General features: G+C 37.9%; 1 protein-coding gene across 14 annotated transcripts in view; it reads right to left on the bottom strand.

Annotated features, from left to right (window-relative positions):
* FGF9 (fibroblast growth factor 9) overlaps nucleotides 1–18,254 on the bottom strand; it is a 94,374-nt gene that overhangs the window by 60,745 nt on the left and 15,375 nt on the right. Inside the window, exon 1 of one of the 14 annotated variants that reach the window (XR_006215496.1) lies at nucleotides 4,428–4,468. The exons of 10 other annotated variants lie outside the window; for them this stretch is intronic. The gene's annotated coding sequence lies outside the window, so the exon portion shown is untranslated. Of the gene's footprint in view, nucleotides 1–4,427; nucleotides 4,502–12,151; nucleotides 15,582–18,254 lie in introns of those variants that run through there. 3 more of the 14 variants (XR_006215473.1, XR_006215450.1, XR_006215433.1) reach the window with 3 other exon arrangements.

Genomic DNA, 18,254 nt, shown 5'->3' with positions numbered 1-18,254 from the left:
CATTTATTTTTATTTCAGTATTTTTAAATGATTTTTAATGTTTATTTATTTTATTTTTCAGAGAGAAAGAGAGAAAAAGCATGCGTGGGGGAGGGGCAGAGAGAGAGGGATAGAGAGATTCCGAAGCAGGGGCTAGAGATACAGAATCTCCGAAGCAGAGATTTCCGACCAGGGGCTCGAAGTCACAGACCATGAGATCATGACCTGAGCCAAAGTCAGATGCTTAACCAACTGAGCCACCCAGGGGCCCCGAGCACTGTTTTTTATCATCAGTCAAAAGCAGCAGATTCATCTTCTGGTCACCTTTCGTCTACAGAAACTGGACGCACATTACATAAGAATCAATCAATAAAAAAGAGGTAAGAGAAAAGAAAGAGTTGAAGGCAGGAAATGTAGTTTCATGATTATTTGGTAAGAAGTAAACAAGACTGCCAACATTAAACCTAACATGGCAGGCTTTGGTTTTGCTAGTCATATCTAGAATGTTAAATTATTAAAGCCTAATAGCAAGATGGTGTTTTTAAAAAAAAATTAAAAAAAGCAAAATTTTTATCTGGAAGAAAGTACTTATCTAGGAGTCAGTAGACCTAGGTTCTATCACTACATCCAGCACAAAAAACGTCAAGTCTCTGGATTCATTTTATTTCCTTTGTAAAATTAAAGAGTTAATAAATAATTTTAAAAGTTCCTTCCAAATCCAAAATTATATAAGTCCTTTATTCGAAAAAGAGATTTCAAATTTCACCTTTCACTTTTAACAACTCTGGTTTTATTTAGCAATATATTGTCTTGTTTTTCTCGGGTGTACACAGACCAACTATTATCCCACTGATAGTAGGAGGAGGGTTAGGTTTAAAAGAAGCAATTTGTTAGTGTGGTTCCCTGACTTTCTCTCCGGGAGGGAGCACAGTACCAGAGTTAAGAAGGAAGACTGGAATAGGACTCTCTATAGGCAAATCTCGGAGCCTCCTTCTTCTGTGCAGTCAACGGAGTGACCGCCCTCCTTGGGCTGCTGGGAAATTAACTGAGCCCATACATGTTAAGCGTGATGTCAGGGGCCAGGCATGTGGCATCAGTTATGTTGACCATTATCACAGCACCCTTAAGTTCTAAGAAGAAACTTGTTCTCTTTGTTAGTATATAAGAAATTTGCAGAATCTCATACCAAAATTTATCATTAAAAAAGAGTATCTTAAAATTATAAGGTCAATTAAATCGCCATTCAAATATTACTGAATATAATGGGCAAATGAGTCTTTTTCCCTTGTTATTACTACAAATATTAGAATAATAATATCTTTTTCTCCATTCAGATGGCACTTCTATTCCTAAAGAGTTTGGTGTATTTTTCCTAAGTGTTTTCTTTAAATATCTTGACTATAGGAAATAATCCCAGTTAAAATGTAATGTGCTTTAGAGGAAATAATCATTATGATGTAGTTTTACAATCTTAAACTTTATTAGGGAAAATTTATATACCCTTTGTCATCTTCAATATTATTTTTAAAAGCATCACATTTTAAGGTAGATTTTACTATTAATTATTATTATTGTCAATAATAATAATAATTATAACCATTAGCCATTGGCAGCTGCTCAGAGAAGCTAGAGACTCAATAAGCTTCTTTGAGTTTAGCATTTTCATGCAACATATAATTTTAAACTACTGAAAATAGATTTAAACACTAGTAATTCTATACTTGTTTCCTTAATAGTGTTGTGACGTAATAGATTTCCTTCCTATTTAAGTTGTTTCCTCCAGCTGCACACACCGCAATTATTCAAAACTCTGGAATTCACATTAGACTTGGATACAGACATTCTGGTAAATCTCACTCAAGTTTGGAGTCAAATGTGTCAATTAAAATTGTTAATCTTGACATGTTTTATTGTGCTTCTTAATTCAGCTTATTTCCGAGCCTAGAGACAAAAGTGTACATATTTTCCCATTGTAACAACATCTTAAAAAGAAAACTATCAATAAAAGAAGTAATAAAATTAGTAACTCTAATAAGAATTTAAAAGACCTAATTCCACTAGTGTTACACATCCTAAACATTCTAGAATTGATCGTTTCATCTGAGTACGGAGTATCGATACTCACCAGAAAGGAATCCAAAAGTGCTCAACTGTTTCAAAGGATCATGGTGAAATGACAGTAATATGTGCTTTAGAAAGTTTTCCAAAAATCATTCGCCTTCCTCAATCCTATTTAACTTAAATTTTTTTCAAATATCTTCCTTTATATTTTTATATAGTACTCTGTGCTGCCTCTATCCAAACTCACATCCACCATATTCTATTTCATTACATTTAAAGAATACAAGTATTTGCTTTGGGGTAAATAAAACTAGGCAATTATCTCATTATTTCATTCACCTCATCAAAAGTAGTCAGAGTTTTTAAAAACTCTTAGTAGTAGAACTTGTGACATCATCAGATGTCATCGGGCTCTCAGATCTTGGTGCATGTAAGAACGAGCTGGGAGCTTCCCATCCGGCAGAGTTGCAGTCTAGATAGTATGAAAGGCCCTCTCAATGTGCAACAAGTAAATTCTACATAAAAAGCCATTTTTGCCACATTGGTGGGCTCTCGGGAATTAAGCTGTGGCAGTCATTATCAGGGGTTACCAGTATCTGATTCTCCTTTCCTTCTTGGGCCTGTGGAAGATCGTATTTCCCAGGTCCCTTGCGGCTGGGGGAATCACATAACTCCCTCCAAAAATATGAGCTGGATGACAAATGTCGCTTTTGAGTTGACAGAATAAAAGTTTCATATAAAATTCTCTCTGCTCTCTTTTCCGTTTACATCATGAAAGCAGGGCCCTCACGTTGACACAGTAGAACCATAAGAACAAAGTAACCTGGGCTGCCTGAGGACAGGTGCCCTGGTGATACATGTACTGTGACCTGCATCAGTCCTTATGTGGGTGAGAGATCAACTTATGCTGTTTCAAAAGACTGAGATTTTTGGAATTGTTTAACACAATGTAGCCTAGCCTATTCTAACTGATTCATAACATAAACTTACAAGGAAGAAAAATACACAGTGAGTTATAAATGTGGGTAAAGTGCTGTGTTGCATGGCAGTAAATATTACATATCAACCTAGCCAGGATGAAGGGAGGGGAGTTGAAATAAAGGCATGAGGATTTGGCCAGAGACTCGACAAAGGTCCAAAGAAACCCCTATCTTCCAAGAAGAAACAAATATCCTCCACTGAGGTCCCCAGGGTTTCCACACATTAACCGACTAAATATGAATTCTCAATCAAAAATCATAAATCAGGGGTGCTTGGGTGGCACAGTCAGTTAAGCGTTCAACTTCGGCTCAGGTCATGATCTCACGGTTCATGAGTTCGAGCCCCACATCGGGCTCTGTGCTGACAGCTCGGAGCCTGGAGCCTGCTTCGGATTCTGTGTCTCCCTCTCTCTCTGCCCCTCCCCCACTCATGCTCTGTCTCTCTCACTCTCTAAAATGAAAAAATGTTTTAAAAAAAATTTTTTTTAAAGAAACGAAGGGGTCAACCAGGCAATTAAATAAGAAATTAAAAAATATATGGAAACAAATGAAAATGAAAACAAAACAGTCCAAACGCTTTGGGGTGTAGCAAAGGCACTCCTAAGAGGAAAATACGTTGCAATCCAGGCGTATCTCAAGAAACATGAAAAATCCCAAATACAAAATGTAACAGCACACCTAAAGGAACTAGAAGCAGAATAGCAAAGACAACCCAAACCCAGCAGGAGAAGAGAAATAATAAAGAACAGAGCAGAAATAAACAATATAGAATCCAAAAAAAAAAAAAACAGTAGAACAGATCAATGAAACTAACAGGTGGTTTTTGAAAAAATAAACAAAATTGATAAGCCCCTAGCCAGAATTCTCAAAAAGAAAAGAGAAAGAACCCAAATAATAAAATCATGAATAAAAATGGATTTATCACAACCAGTCTCTCAGAAATACAAGGAATTATCAGAGAATACTATGAAAAATTAGATGCCAACAAACTGGACAACCTGGAAGAAATGGACAAATTCCTAGATACCCACACACCACCAAAACTTAAACAGGACGAAACAGAAAATTTGAACACACCCATAACTAGTGAAGAAATTGAATCAGTTATCAAAAATCTCCCAACAAATAAGAAAGAGTCCTAGGTCAGATGGCTTCCCAGGGGAATTCTACCAGACATTTAAAGCAGAGATAATACCTATCCTTCTCAAGCTGTTCCAAAGAATAGAAAGGGAAAGAAAACTTCCAGACTCATTCTATGAAGCCAGCATTACTTTGGTTCCCAAAGCAGACAGAGACCCCACAAAAAAGGAGAATTACAGGCCAATATCCCCGATGAACGTGGATGCAAAAATTCCTAACAAGACACTAGCAAATCGAATTCAACAGCATATAAAAAGAATTACTCACCATGATCAAGTGGGATGCATTCCTGGGCTGCAGGGCTGGTTCAATATTCACAAATCAATCAATGTGATACATCACTGTAATAAAAGGATAAGAACCATATGATCCTGTCAATAGATGCAGAAAAAGCACTTGACAAAATACAGCATCTTTCTTAATAAAAATCCTCAAGAAAGGCAGGATAGAAGGAACATACTTAAACATCATAAAAGCCATATATGAAAAGCCCACAGCTAATATCATCCTCAATTGGGAAAAAACTGAGAACTTTCCCCTTGAGATCAGCAACACGACAGGGATGTCCACTCTCACAGCTGTTGTTTAACATAGTGTTGGAAATTCTAGCATCAGCAATCAGACAACAAAAGGAAATCAAAGGCATAAAAATTGGCAAAGAAGAAGTCAAACTTTCACTTTTTGCAGATGACATGATACTGTACATGGAAAACCCTAAAGGCTCCACCAAAACGCTGTAGAACTGATGCATGAATTAGGCAACGTCACAGGGTACAAAATCAACGTACAGAAATTGGTTGCATTTCTATACACCAATAATGAAGCAACAGAAAGAGAAATCAAGAAACTGATCCCATTTACAATTGCACCAAGTACCATAAAATACCTAGGAATAAACGTAACCAAAGATGTAAAAGATCTGTATGCTGAAAACGATAGAAAACTTATGAACAAAATTGAAGACCCAAAGAAACGGAAAAACATTCTATACTACCCAAAGCAATCTACACATTCAATGCAATCCCAGTCAAAATTACACCAGCATTCTTCTTAAAGTTAGAACAAACAATCCTGTAATTTGTATGGAACCACAAAAGACCCCGAATAGCCAAAGTAATGCTGAGGAAGAAAACCAAAGCGGGAGGCATCACAATCTCAGACTTTAGCCTCTACTACAAAGCTGTAATCATCAAGACAGCATGGTGTTGGCACAAAAACAGACACATAGACCAATGGAATAGAAGAGAGAACGCAGAATTGAACCCACAAATGTATGGCCAACTAATCTTTGACAAAGCAGTAAGGAGTATCCAATGGAAAAAAGACAGTCTCTTTAGCAAATGGTGCTGGGAGAACTGGAGAGCAACATGCAGAAGAATGAACTTGGACCACTTTCTTACACCATTCACAAAAATAAACTCAAAATGGATTAAAGACCTAAATGTGGGACAGGAAACCATCAAAACCCTGGAGGAGAAAGCAGGCAACAACCTCTTTGCCCTCAGCTGCAGCAACTTCTTACTCAACACGTCTCTGAAGGCAAGGGAAATAAAAGCAAAAATGAACTATTGGGACTTCATCAAGATAAAAACTTCTGCACTGCAAAGTAAACAATCAACGAAACTAAAAGGCAACCGACGGAATGGGAAAAGATATTTGCAAATGACATATACAGATAAAGGGTTAGTATGCAAAATCTATAAAGAACTTAACAAACTCAATGCCCGAAAAACAAATAATCCAGTGAAGAAATGGGAAGACATGAAAAGACACTTTTCCAAAGAAAACATCCAGATGGCCAACAGGTACATGAGACGATGCTCAACATCACTCATCATCAGGAAAATACAAATCAAAACCACACTGAGATACCACCTCACGCCGATCAGAGTGGCTAAAATGAACAACTCAGGAGACTACAGATGCTGGCAAGGACGTGGAGAAACGGGAACCCTCCTGCACTGTTGGTGGGAATGTGAACGGGTGCAGCCGCTCTGGAAAACAGTGTGGAGGGTCCTCAAAAAGTTCAAAATAGAACTACCCTATGACCCAGCAATAGCACTGCTAGGAATTTACCCAAGGGATACAGGAGTGCTGATTCATAGGGGCACATGTACCCCAATGTTTATAGCAGCTCTTTCAACAATAGCCAAATTATGGCAAGAGCCTAAATGTCCATCAACTGATGAATGGATAAAGAAGATGTGGTTTATATATACAACAGAATACTACTTGGCAACAAGAAAGAATGAAATCATGCCATTTACAGCAACGTGGATGGAATTGGAAGGTATTATGTTGAGTGAAATAAGTCAGTCAGAGAAAGACAGATATCATATGTTTTCACTCACTGTGGATCTTGAGAAACTTAATAGAAGACCATGGGGGAAGGGACGGAGAGAAAAATAGTTACAAACAGAGAGGGAGGGAGGCAAACCCTAAGAGACTCTTAAATACAGAGAACAAACTAAGGGTGGATGGGGGGTGGGGGAGAGGGTAAAATGGGTGATGGGCATTGAGGAGGGCACTTGAGATGAGCACTGGGTGTTGTATGTAAGTGATGAATCATGGGAATCTATCCCAAAAAACAAGAGCATACTTTATACACTGTATGTTAGTCAATTCGAGAATGAATTATATTTTTTAAGATAGTAGGTAGGTAAGTAAGTAAGTAAGTAAGTAAATAAATAAATAATGAACCATGATCAAGTGGGATTTATTTAAGGAATTCAAGAATGGTTCAGTATATGAAAACTATCAATGTGATATGCCACAAAAATAGAATGAAATGGGAGGAACCACCTGATCATTTCAATTGCTATAGAAAAAGGATTTGGCAAAATTCAATGCCCCTTCACGATAAAAACATTAAACAAACTAGGAATAGAAGAAAGCTACCTCAACATAAGTAAGGCCACACATGAAAATTCCATGGGAAACATCACACTCAATAGTAAAAGTTAGGAAGCTTTTCCTCTAAAATTAGGAACAAGGCGAACATGTCTACTTTCACCACTTCTGTTACACAGTACTGGAAATTCTAGCCAGAGCAATTAGGCAAGAAAAAGAAATAAAAGGTGTCCAAATTGGAAAGGAAGGAGGAAAATTATATGTGTTTCCAGGTGATATCATTTTAATGTAAATCCTGATAAATTAAAAAACTGAGTATTTTTAAGTTCCCCTAGTGTAGTCCGTAAGACTACATTCAATCCCATGGCCCTGGGTTCATGATCTGAGCCAAAATCAAGAGTCAGACACTCAATGGGCTGAGCCACCCAGGTGACACTCTTTTCTAAAATAAACATCCATGTAGACCATGAGACAACACTAGAGGAACTTATAAAAGATATATTCATGAGAAGGAAAATGATCTCAGAAAGGGGGACTGAAATGCAGGAAGAAGCGGGCAAATAACTTGCCTAAAATGCAGGAATATCTTCTGAATCAATAGTAATGTTTGATTTGGAAAGATAAGGCTAGAATAAAATGTTGAATAAAAACAAGATAAAAATTGGGACAAAGTGATCAGAGCTAAAGTGTTCCAAGGACCCAAGTTGTCCAAAAGAGGGCTAAAATATTAACTTCAAATGTTGATAAATAAGTATGCATAAGAGTACAAATATGAAAATTGAAGGTATCATTTCCAACCAGTATTCTTTTTTTTTTTTAATTATCAGTATTTAAAAGGCAAGAAAGAAGTAAAAAAACATAGGAAAACATAGTCAAATAGACAGCACCAAGTAAGATTATTGAAACAAATTTAAATATGTCTATAATCACAAGAAAAGCTGGTGAACTAAACTTGCCAGATAAAAGACAGGCAAAACCTAGCCATATGCTATTCACAAAAACCAAAACATAGAGATATGGAAAATTTTAAACTAAATTTTACCTCATTTTTACATATGGAAAAAGACTTCCAGGAAACTAATAAGCAAAAGATAGCTAGAGTAGCTATATTTATTTCAGACAAAAGATATTCTCTGACCACAAGCACTATTAAGGATACATCATTACATGACGATAAAAAGAGTCAGTGCACCAACAAATTACTACAATTCTACAACTTATATGCCTCAAAACTAAAAAACAAACAAACAACTACTGCTTGAACTACAGGAAGTAAGTGACAAATTATTGTCGTAAGATGTGTATATTGATTGGAAGAGTTCAACATATTTTTCCCAAACGTGAAATAAGACAAGTAAACAATAAAGCAATAGCAACTACAGCTTTGAAAGAATTTGAAAACACAACAAATAAGCTTGACTTACTGGACATATCTAGAACAGATCCAATAATTACAGAATGCACATTTTTCTCAAGCACAAAGGGAATATTTACAAAAATTAATGCAAAGCAAGTCTCTACGTTTAAAAGAAATAGCACACAAGTCTTGCTCTCTAAACACAAGAGAAGGCATAAACAAAAAGATAAACAAAAGGCCCTATATTTGAAAATTAAAGCAAAACTTCACAAAATGTGTCAAAGAAGACATCATAGTGGAAAATTTTAAATATTTGTAAATGAATAATTTACAAATATTCAATTTGAGCCCCACATTGGGGGTAGAGTTTACTTAAAATAAATAAATAAATAAGCCAAATATGGTGAAATTAAAAAAAAAAAAAAGAGGGGCACCTGGTGGCTCAGTTGGTTAAGCATCCGACTTGAGCTCAGGTCATGATCTCACAGTTCATGAGTTCAAGCCCTGCATCGGGCTCTGTGCTGACAGCTTGGAGCCTGGAGCCTGCTTCAGATTCTGTCTCTCTGTCTCTCTGTCTCTCTCTCTCTCTGCCCCTCCCCTGCTCATGCTGTTTCTCTCTCTCTCTCTCTCTCTCTCTCAAAAATAAATAAGCATTAAAAAAAAATAATAAAAAATAAAATGAAATTAAAAATTAAAAGAAAAAAGAAACACCACATTCGAAAACTTGTAGGCGTATGGCAAAAGCAGTAATTCATGAATATTTAAAGACTTAGATGCCTAATTTAGAAAAGAGGGGCACCTAGGTGGTTCAGTCATGATCGCAGGGCCATGGGATCGAGCCCTATGTTGAGCTTTGTGCTGAGCGTATAGAATGTTTAAGATTTTCTCTCTCTCTCTCCCTCTGCCCCTCTCCCCCATGTGCTCTCTAAAATTAAAAAGAGAGAGAGAGAGAGAGAGAGAGAGAGAGAGAGAGAGAGAAAATAAAGATGAAATCTAAGTATATACTTAAAAAGTTAGTAAAAAGAGGGGTGCCTGGGTGGCTCAGTCATTTAAGCATCTGACTCTTGATTTTGGCTCAGGTCATGATCTCACGGTTCATGAGACTGAGCCCTGCGTCAGGCTCTGCACTGGCAACACAGAGTCAGCTTGGGGTTCTCTCTGTCCCTCTCTCTGCCCGTCACATGGGCGCATGCATCCACTCTCTCTCAAAATGAAAATAAACATTTTTTTAAAAAAGAAAAAAAGAAGTTAGTAAAAAGAAAAAAAAGATAAACAGAAAGTAAAGTAATAAAAAGGAGAGCCAAAATTAACTCAATAGAAAAACAAAGAGGCTAAGAAAGAAACGGTGCCCTAAGAAGTGTCAGATTCCCTTAATCAGTAGTCTCAAACTTTATCTTGCAACAGAATCATGTGGAGGGCTTGTCAAAACATGGGTTGTTCAGAATCATCCCTGAAGTTTCTGATTCAGTAGGTCTAGGATGGGCCCAAGATTTTGCATTCTAACCAACTCCCAGGTGATGCTGATGCTGCTGGTCCAAAGATTAAACTTTAAGAACCACTGATCTAAGTTAATGTCTTTAAATCCTAACCAAATTAACCATAAAAGTACTTTTAACTCTACTCATAGAAGACAGATAATACATACGTATTTACCTTCTCTCCACTCTGAGACTCTGCTAAAATGTAAACCTACATAATAATGAGACCAAGAGTCCATCAGCAGATAAGAAATCACAATAAAGTTCTGGAAGAAACCAAATGGAGTAATGGTAGCAAAGTCCATGATGAAGAAAACCACAACTTTATTGGAATCAAAAGTCTACTGAATTACTCATGATAAACTCTAAACAGGATCAGAATCAGTCTAGCATATGTGACATCAGACAAATAGAAAATCAAGGAGAAAAAAAAGAGAGAGAAAATAGCAAAAGAAAATTATCAGTGAAATACACAAGAAAATAATTTGGTTTCAATTAATTACCTTAGGATCTACTCAGAGAGATACATATTTGAAGATGACAATTACAGAACAACAGTCCAGCTGAGTAGCTAGGAATATAAGGAAAGATTTTACAAACAAGTAGAACTTGACCTTGTTCTTAAAACCACCATATTTGTTATATGAGTGGCAAGAGTTTGGTTTTTTTTTTAATAATTTTTTTAATGTTTATTTATTTTTGAGAGAGACACACACACACACACACACACACACACACACACACAGAGCATGAGTGGGGGAGGGGCAGAGAGAGAAAGGGAGACACAGAATCCGAAGCAAGCTCCAGGCTCTGAGCTGTCAACACAGAGCCCCGCGCGGGGCTCGAACTCATGGACCATGAGATCACGACCTGAGCCAACGTCAGATGTTTAACCGAGTCACCAGGTGCTTTTGGCTTTTTTAATTTCCTTTTTAACGCTTCATCTTCCAAAGTAGCTTGCACCATTGAGGAGTGTCAAAGGTAGGTTACAAACTTATTGAATTACTAAGAGAATCGTTCATCTTAAGTATTTTTACAAATTATAATTTTAAACATATTCATGACTTTAGTAGGAAAGCAGGAAAAGTAGATGAGAAAAGTTTTATTAGCAGAAGATATTAAATAATGCAAATATATTCAAAGCAATATAGTTTTACTCCAAAGACCATGGAAATCCAGGAAAACCTGGACTATGTATGCTACAGCCTGTAGATATTTGACATTAGGAAAGATTCAAAATAAATTTGTCAACTTATAAGGAAAAAATGTAAGGGATTAACTTTATTAAAGCATTAATAATAAATATTTAGTTTTAACTTGGGTGTTTATATTTCTTTAAATCTTGCTCTAAGTCATATATCATTCTTATATGCAATATCATAGAACAGTAGAGGAATATTAAAAATAATCTAGCCCTTACATTTTACCAGTAAGGAAAAGGAGACCCAGAGGTAATATGTAAACCCATTGTTGTGCTCTTATATTCTAATAAAGAATTTAACTTAAAGAAAAGCCTTAATTGCAATTAATTTTTATGTGGTAGTATAAAATTAAGTTTAGCTTATTTAGCAAGCAGTGTTTGTTTGACCATTCTGGGAACAAACACTCAAACTGCAATGGTTTTTAAGTCGAATTCAATACAAGTAAAGTTTCATGTATGCCAGCTTTGCAAATGGAAAACTGTAATGTGATTACAGTTGAGTTTGCACTGCGCAGGTCCACTTATACATGGATTTTTCCCGATAAATACAGTACAGAACTGTAAATGTATTTTTTCTTCCTTATGCTTTTCTTAATAACATTTTCTTTTCCCTAGTTTATTGTAATACAGTATATAATACATATACAAAATATGTGTTGACTGTTGATCAATAAGGCTTCTCGTCAAAAGTAGGCTATTAGTAGTTAAATTTGGGGGGAATCCAAAACGATACACGGATTTTTGACTGTGCAGGGGCTGGTGCCCCTAACCCCTGCATAGTTCAAAGGTCAACTGTACAAGTATTGCATCATAATCAGGGTCAATTTATCACCTTTATTGGTATTTTTCTCCCCAGAGGACATTTTCTTAGACATCTATGCGGTCATCATACTTTTTATACTTTTTAGGAAGAAATAGGCAGAGAGTACATAGCCCTTTTTTCTTTTTAATTTTTTTTATGTTTATTCATTTTTGAAAGACAGAGAGAGACAGAGCACAAGCAGGGGTGGGGCGGAGAGGGCAGGGGACACAGAATCCGAAGCAGGCTCCAGGCTCTGAGCTGTCAGCACAGAGCCCGACGAGGGGCTCGAACTCACAAATGCGAGATCATGACCTGAGCTGAAGTCGGATGCTCAACCGACTGAGCCACCCAGGTGCCCCCATAGCACTTTTTTCTGAAGTTCCAAATACCTATGGCATTCAGTCATCATCCCATTTCTGAACGTCTCCTTTTTCTTCTTCACATTCTTCTATACTTCTACTTCTGCTAGGGTTGCAGTGGGGTGTGCGAATGCAATCCTTGGTTTCCTTCATTCTTTAGAATTTATTTTGAGAAATTAGGTAGATTTTCTGGTTAGACATTCTCCAAGAGAGCTGGTTTTTATTGTTCTCCTCAACAAGAGACCAGCCTACCCCAAATGTGTTGGCACTTATGTTCGTGTTTGGAAGTGCTTTCCTGCTCAAGAACTGCTTGTATCTCACGTGGCTCCCCGATATATCTGTGTTCATCCGAACTGCATTCCTGGTCTTCAGGCATCCTGAGTATCTTTTATCTCTCTCCCACCTAGTAACAGTTCTGTTGGGTTGAATACTCATGAGATACTTGTATGCTAGTGCCATCTATTGTTGAAAAAATATACGTGAATATGACTCTTGCTAATGGGACTAGAAATTGGATTAAGATTGGCTTTAAGACTACCAAATGATAGAACCACAATTTTGTTACAAAAACACTCATGGAGTAGGAGAGGATACTTAAGCGGTTGTATTTTATCTTTGTCTTTATGTAAGATTTACAAAGACTGTTTTCATTTTCCGCCATATTTAATTGGACTAATTTTATAATCATAGTTAGCATAAGCACATATTCCAAGCATAGAAAAGAGAGTAAGATTCAAGTGAAAAAACAAGTTAAATAATGAAATGTATCTCTTATGTATATACAAAATTGTCAGTGTTACAGTCAATTGAAAACTTTAAGGTACTTGTATTAATTGTAAACCTTTAACTATAACAACATAAACATACTTGGTAATTTTTCCATTTAAACTCCAAGAATTGACTTGAAATAAAATTTTTAAGATATTATTTTAAAATAAAGCTTCTCTTTGTGGCTGCCTTCAAAATTCAAACAAAACACCCCATAAGACACGTTTCCATTCCTACTCTCCCTACCTAGGAACTAAAAATGTTAGAAGTTTAGAAAATAAGAATCATAAAGGAAAGATAAAAGATACTAAGATTATTTACAATCTCCTGTGATCCTTTCTACTTTGGGTTCCAAAAGAATCAACAACAGGGATGTCGTTGGAACCAGAAGGTAATGACTAGCCTCTAACCCAGCAATGCCTAACCAATCTTTAACTCCTAATCTTGAGCTCATACGGTTTTGGGTGACAGTTAGGCCAACTTTCCTCCCAAAGAAAAAATGACTTTTGAAATACCTCAACAGATATCTGGTCAATCATACTCTCCTTGAGCACTTCCTGAGTGGGAAGTCTAAGGCCTCCTGAGGAAGCCTGTTCCATTGTGGTAGGGAAATCAAGTGAGGAAATAAAGTTAAAACTAGAAATGCCTCCGAAGTGACTAGAAGGACTTAAGCATAGAGGACAAAATCGTTTTCCCGTTAACTGACTACCCGCACAGCTCTCTATTCTGACTGCTGCATCCGAACATTAGGATGATAACACTTTTATGTAAGTATATTCCACAACCTTTCAATGATCCATTATAAACTATAAAACCCGTCAATAACAAGACTCCCTTGAATCAACAAACGATTCTTGAAATTAGGCCCTTTTCCCCCCTTGAACCCCTGTCTTTTTTTATCACTTAGTGATAAGACACTTAGTGTTTTTCTCCTTTGTACATTTTTTTCCTCTTTAGACACAGTTATGTCTGATAAATGCTAATGCTTTTGTTTCTAAGTATTTCTCCAATATGATAAATGTACTTTAAGTGTGGGTACATGGTATTTCTATAGTATTATGGGGGCTTTTCTAGATTTCTCCCTAAAATCCATTCTCCAGTAAATAATAGGCATCCCTGAGCTCAAGAATATTCGCTCTGACTGCTCTCCAAAACTCCAAACATGCATTCTCACTACGTGCTGTACTTTCCAACGTCAACGTTTCAAAATTACCACAAGACCAGAACGGAATGTTGACTCCCTTCCTCACCACCTCCCTCCTCCCTGTGTAAACCTGCCTCTTTCGTGGCACCACCAAGACTGTTCCGTGTTCTTCCTCATCTTCAACATCCTCTGGACTCTGCTTCTAGCTCGGGCTTCTAATCCTCCTGTTCTCCATATCCTCTGCTCCTTCCCTTGGTGGGATCTTTGTGTTCTGACTTCTACACTGTTTCAGTAACTTCCTAACTGATCTTTCAGTCTTCCAATGAGAAACTGTGATGATTCTCCATTAAACGCAGAATGAAGTCCAAACCCTTCCATCTAAAATTCAAAGGAAAATCCTTCACTTTTGGATCTTTAAACTTCTTTTCAGCTTTACTTTCTACTTCGCTTCCCTTTAACCGTACCCTATAGTTGTTGGGTGTCCTCTCAGAACATACCCTGCCCTGTCCTACCTCAACACCTTTGCTCAAGTATTCTTTGAGCAATAGGTGCTCGTTGACAACGCTCTCCATTCTTGAATTCCCACTGCAAACTCCACTACCCCTTCCAAGAACACTCCCGGTTATAATTAATCCCTCTTTCCCCAAATACTTGGAACCTGTCTGCAGCATTCATCACATTTTACCTTCTATCAGAGTCACGTATATAGGAATCTTTCTCCCACCAAACTGGGAACTTCTTGAAAACAGGGACTGTGTCCTATTTATTTCTGCACCATTTACAATTTGAGCAAAATTCTTTGTTCATGGTGGGTACTTTATATTTGCAGTAAGAATGAACAAAAGTCTCATGAAAATCAGAGTAGACTAAACTATAACATGAGTCAGCTCTTTAAGAAATGGTAAGAGATATCCTTCCTGTTTCCTTAATTTGTTTTGATGTGTATATACTGATTAACAAGATGTTGTTAATGCTTCCACTGTGTGCCCTGGGAATTAATAAAATAGGACAAAGGATTTTAGAAAATGGATTCAACCAAAATTTGGTTGACATCAAGCGAAAGAAATTTACAAAACTTGCCCTACCATTTGTCCTCAGGATGCTAGATTTAGGTTGTTTTGCTTGTAAAAGATAAAATTTCATAAAGCACCTACAACCTAACAGGGAATATGCAAGCGTCCTCTGGAAGTTCTTTGATCACATAATATATTTCTTCTTCACTCTGGCGCTCAAAGGAAAGGGATGACAGAGAGATTGAGCGGAAAATGGAAGGGTGGGGGGAGAGAGAAAAGAGGCAAGTGGAAGGAAGAGTGGTAGGAGAGAATAAAAGGCAGAAGTAACTTAAAAGGACTAGAAGTGATTTATAATCCGTTTGGTGTCCAGCGTGCTCATCACTCTGCCCTCTGGCCCCGGGTTGTCTTTGATCTTCCTCACGGCTCGTCCCATCCGCTCCCTGAAGAAGCTGTAAGGACCAAGGGTCAGAGTAATATTATTTCTTCTCTTGTTGAACCCCGGGCTCTCCTTGTAGTCCTGCTTCCTTGCTACTTTTCTTGGGACTAAAATCAATGACCTGCATATATATGCATGTGCATATATACTCAAAGTGGCTGTTGTGGGTTGAACTGTATCCTCCAAAAAAATGTTCCAGTCATAACGCCCAATTCAGGTGACCATGACCTTACTTGGACACAGAGTCTTTGTGGACATAATCAAGTTACGATGAGGTCATAGGGGGCTAAAGTGGACCCTGGTCTAGAGAGTAGTGTCTTTAGAGCAGAAAGGAGAAGGAGATGTGGACACAGAGGCACTGACACACACAGAAGAAAGAGCCACGTGGTGATGGAGGCGGCTGCTTGCTGAGGAACACCAGGGATTACCAGCAAGCACCAGAAGGTGGGAAGAGGCCAAAACGAATGCTTCCCTAGAGGGAGCACGGCCCTACTGACACCCTGATTTCGGCCTTCTCGCCTCCAGATCTGTAACGGAATACATTTCTGTTGTTGTGAGTCACTCCGTCAGTGATAATTTGTTATGGCAGCCCCAAGAAGCAAATACAGGGACTAAGGCTATTGAGTAATCAGAGAGGATCTTAAGACCAGAGAAGAAAAACTATTAAAAGTTCTCTCCTCCTAAGACAGAAGTTCATCCATTTGGCCCAGATTGCTAAACAATGTGTTTTGCTCTACTGAGAAAATATTTTGTAATATGAAGTTCAGCCTGGTTAGTTTCATTTTATGATGCTTAAATTCTCAACCAGAAGAAAGAAGCTGTCACTGAAAAAGAGAAAAAAGCCTAAGAATCACAAATGCCTGGCACCTAGTAGAGGTTTAATAAATACTTGTTGAGGGGCGCCTGGGTGGCTCAGTTGGTCAGGCGTCCGACCCTTGATTTCGGCTCAGGTCACGATCTCACGGTTGGTGAGTCTGAGCTGCATGTTGGGCTCTGCGCTGACGGTGCGGGGCCTGCCTGGGATTCTCCATCTGCCCCCTCTCTTTCCTCCCGCCCCTCTCAGAAATAAATAGACATTTAAAAACATATTTGTTGAATGAATGAATGAATGAATGAAGACAGAATAACTAGACAAGGCTGTTAAGACATAAAAGCAGGGCATCTGATCCTGGTATCTGAGCACTTTCACAGACCGAGCTAACACAAGAATGCCCACGTACCACTGGGGAGACACGAAATCAAGAGTAGTTCGCGTAACGTAAAATATAAACAAAGCACTGCAGAAACCACCATGTGCTGTAGCAAATAAGTGTTTTCCTAGGTGGATGGGTTCTGGGATGAAACTGTAAAGTAATGTGGTATGCACACACTGCTTGTTAAAAAAAAAGGGTAATGAGTCAAAGGAATTGGTTATGATGTGAGCACCTAATTTTATTTATCTTTCTTTTCCCTGCCCCCCCCCATTAAACCTGCCCCATCCCATTCTTCTTCTCCTTCAGTCTGAATGCTTGTATCAAGCAATCACTGTCTAATTATATTAGTTATAATTAATATAACTAATAATTATATTAATTATATTTCTTCAATAACTTCCAGCCTTCACTCAAAAATCAAGTTTTCCTTCCTTTTTTGCCCCTTATAGCCAATAGAACTTTCCGCAAACATGAAAGCGTTCTGTGTCTGCACTGCTATCCAACGCATGCTTCAAATGTACCTAGTGCAACTACAGAACTGCGTTTCAGTGTTTTACTTAATTTTAGTTCATTTCAGTAGCCACAAGTGGCTAGCATCTACTGTATGGGCTAGCAGAGCTCTAGACTATTTTTGAGGAAACCCCAGTCTTTTTCATTGCTTCCATCACCCTCTGCCTCACCCTCAAACTCTGGTCTGAGGGGGAAAGAGTTAATAGCCAGCCATCTACATACACTCTGTCCATTAGCCTTGAAACCTGCAGAATGTTCCCAGGCATTGAAGAGACTGCCTGCCCCTGCTTTGCCTATGAAGTGGCAAGTATTTGGGGAATCGATGAAGTTGCAAAGAAAGCCATCATCCAGCCATTCTGATAATCCATCGCCGAAAAGAATTTTATCACGAGACTGAATGATCCAGTTCCACCTGGAATTTTCATCTGATATTTCCAGCCAACTATGATAATGACCATCACTTGGCATTTCTTAACACCCACTATGTACAGAGTGTGGTTTTCTACGTGGTATAAGAAAGCAAAAAAGGGACTGAAGGGGGGGGGGGCTTTCCTCTAACTGGAAAAATCTAACATTCACAAAAACTAATATACATATTTAAAAACCAGATATTCAAGACGTATTTATCTGTTGTCTTCTGTTCCTTATTTTTTTCACCAGGGGTCTTAAGCGCAAGCTCTCTAAGGACAGAGACCGTGCCCTTCTTAGGACACTAAGGGTCTCCCATTCCTAGTCTGAATCTCAGCTGCCACATCAGGATCTCTTGGGAGCTTGTTAGAAATGCAAGCCCACCTCATTACTGTGGAACCGAACCTGCATGGTAATGAGACGCCTGGCTCATTTGTTCACACATTACAGCCTCCAAAGCTGATCTAAACTATTCAGCATAGGCCACACTGATTCCAATTAATTTTCGTGCTTGTTCGGAAAGATGGTAACAGACTGGTCTTCAGCTGGCATTATATTTTATGGGATATTTAAAT

This window comes from Panthera tigris, chromosome A1, assembly GCF_018350195.1.
Source record: "Panthera tigris isolate Pti1 chromosome A1, P.tigris_Pti1_mat1.1, whole genome shotgun sequence".
NCBI lineage: Eukaryota > Metazoa > Chordata > Mammalia > Carnivora > Felidae > Panthera > Panthera tigris.
This window is presented reverse-complemented; position numbering and strand designations above follow the sequence as displayed.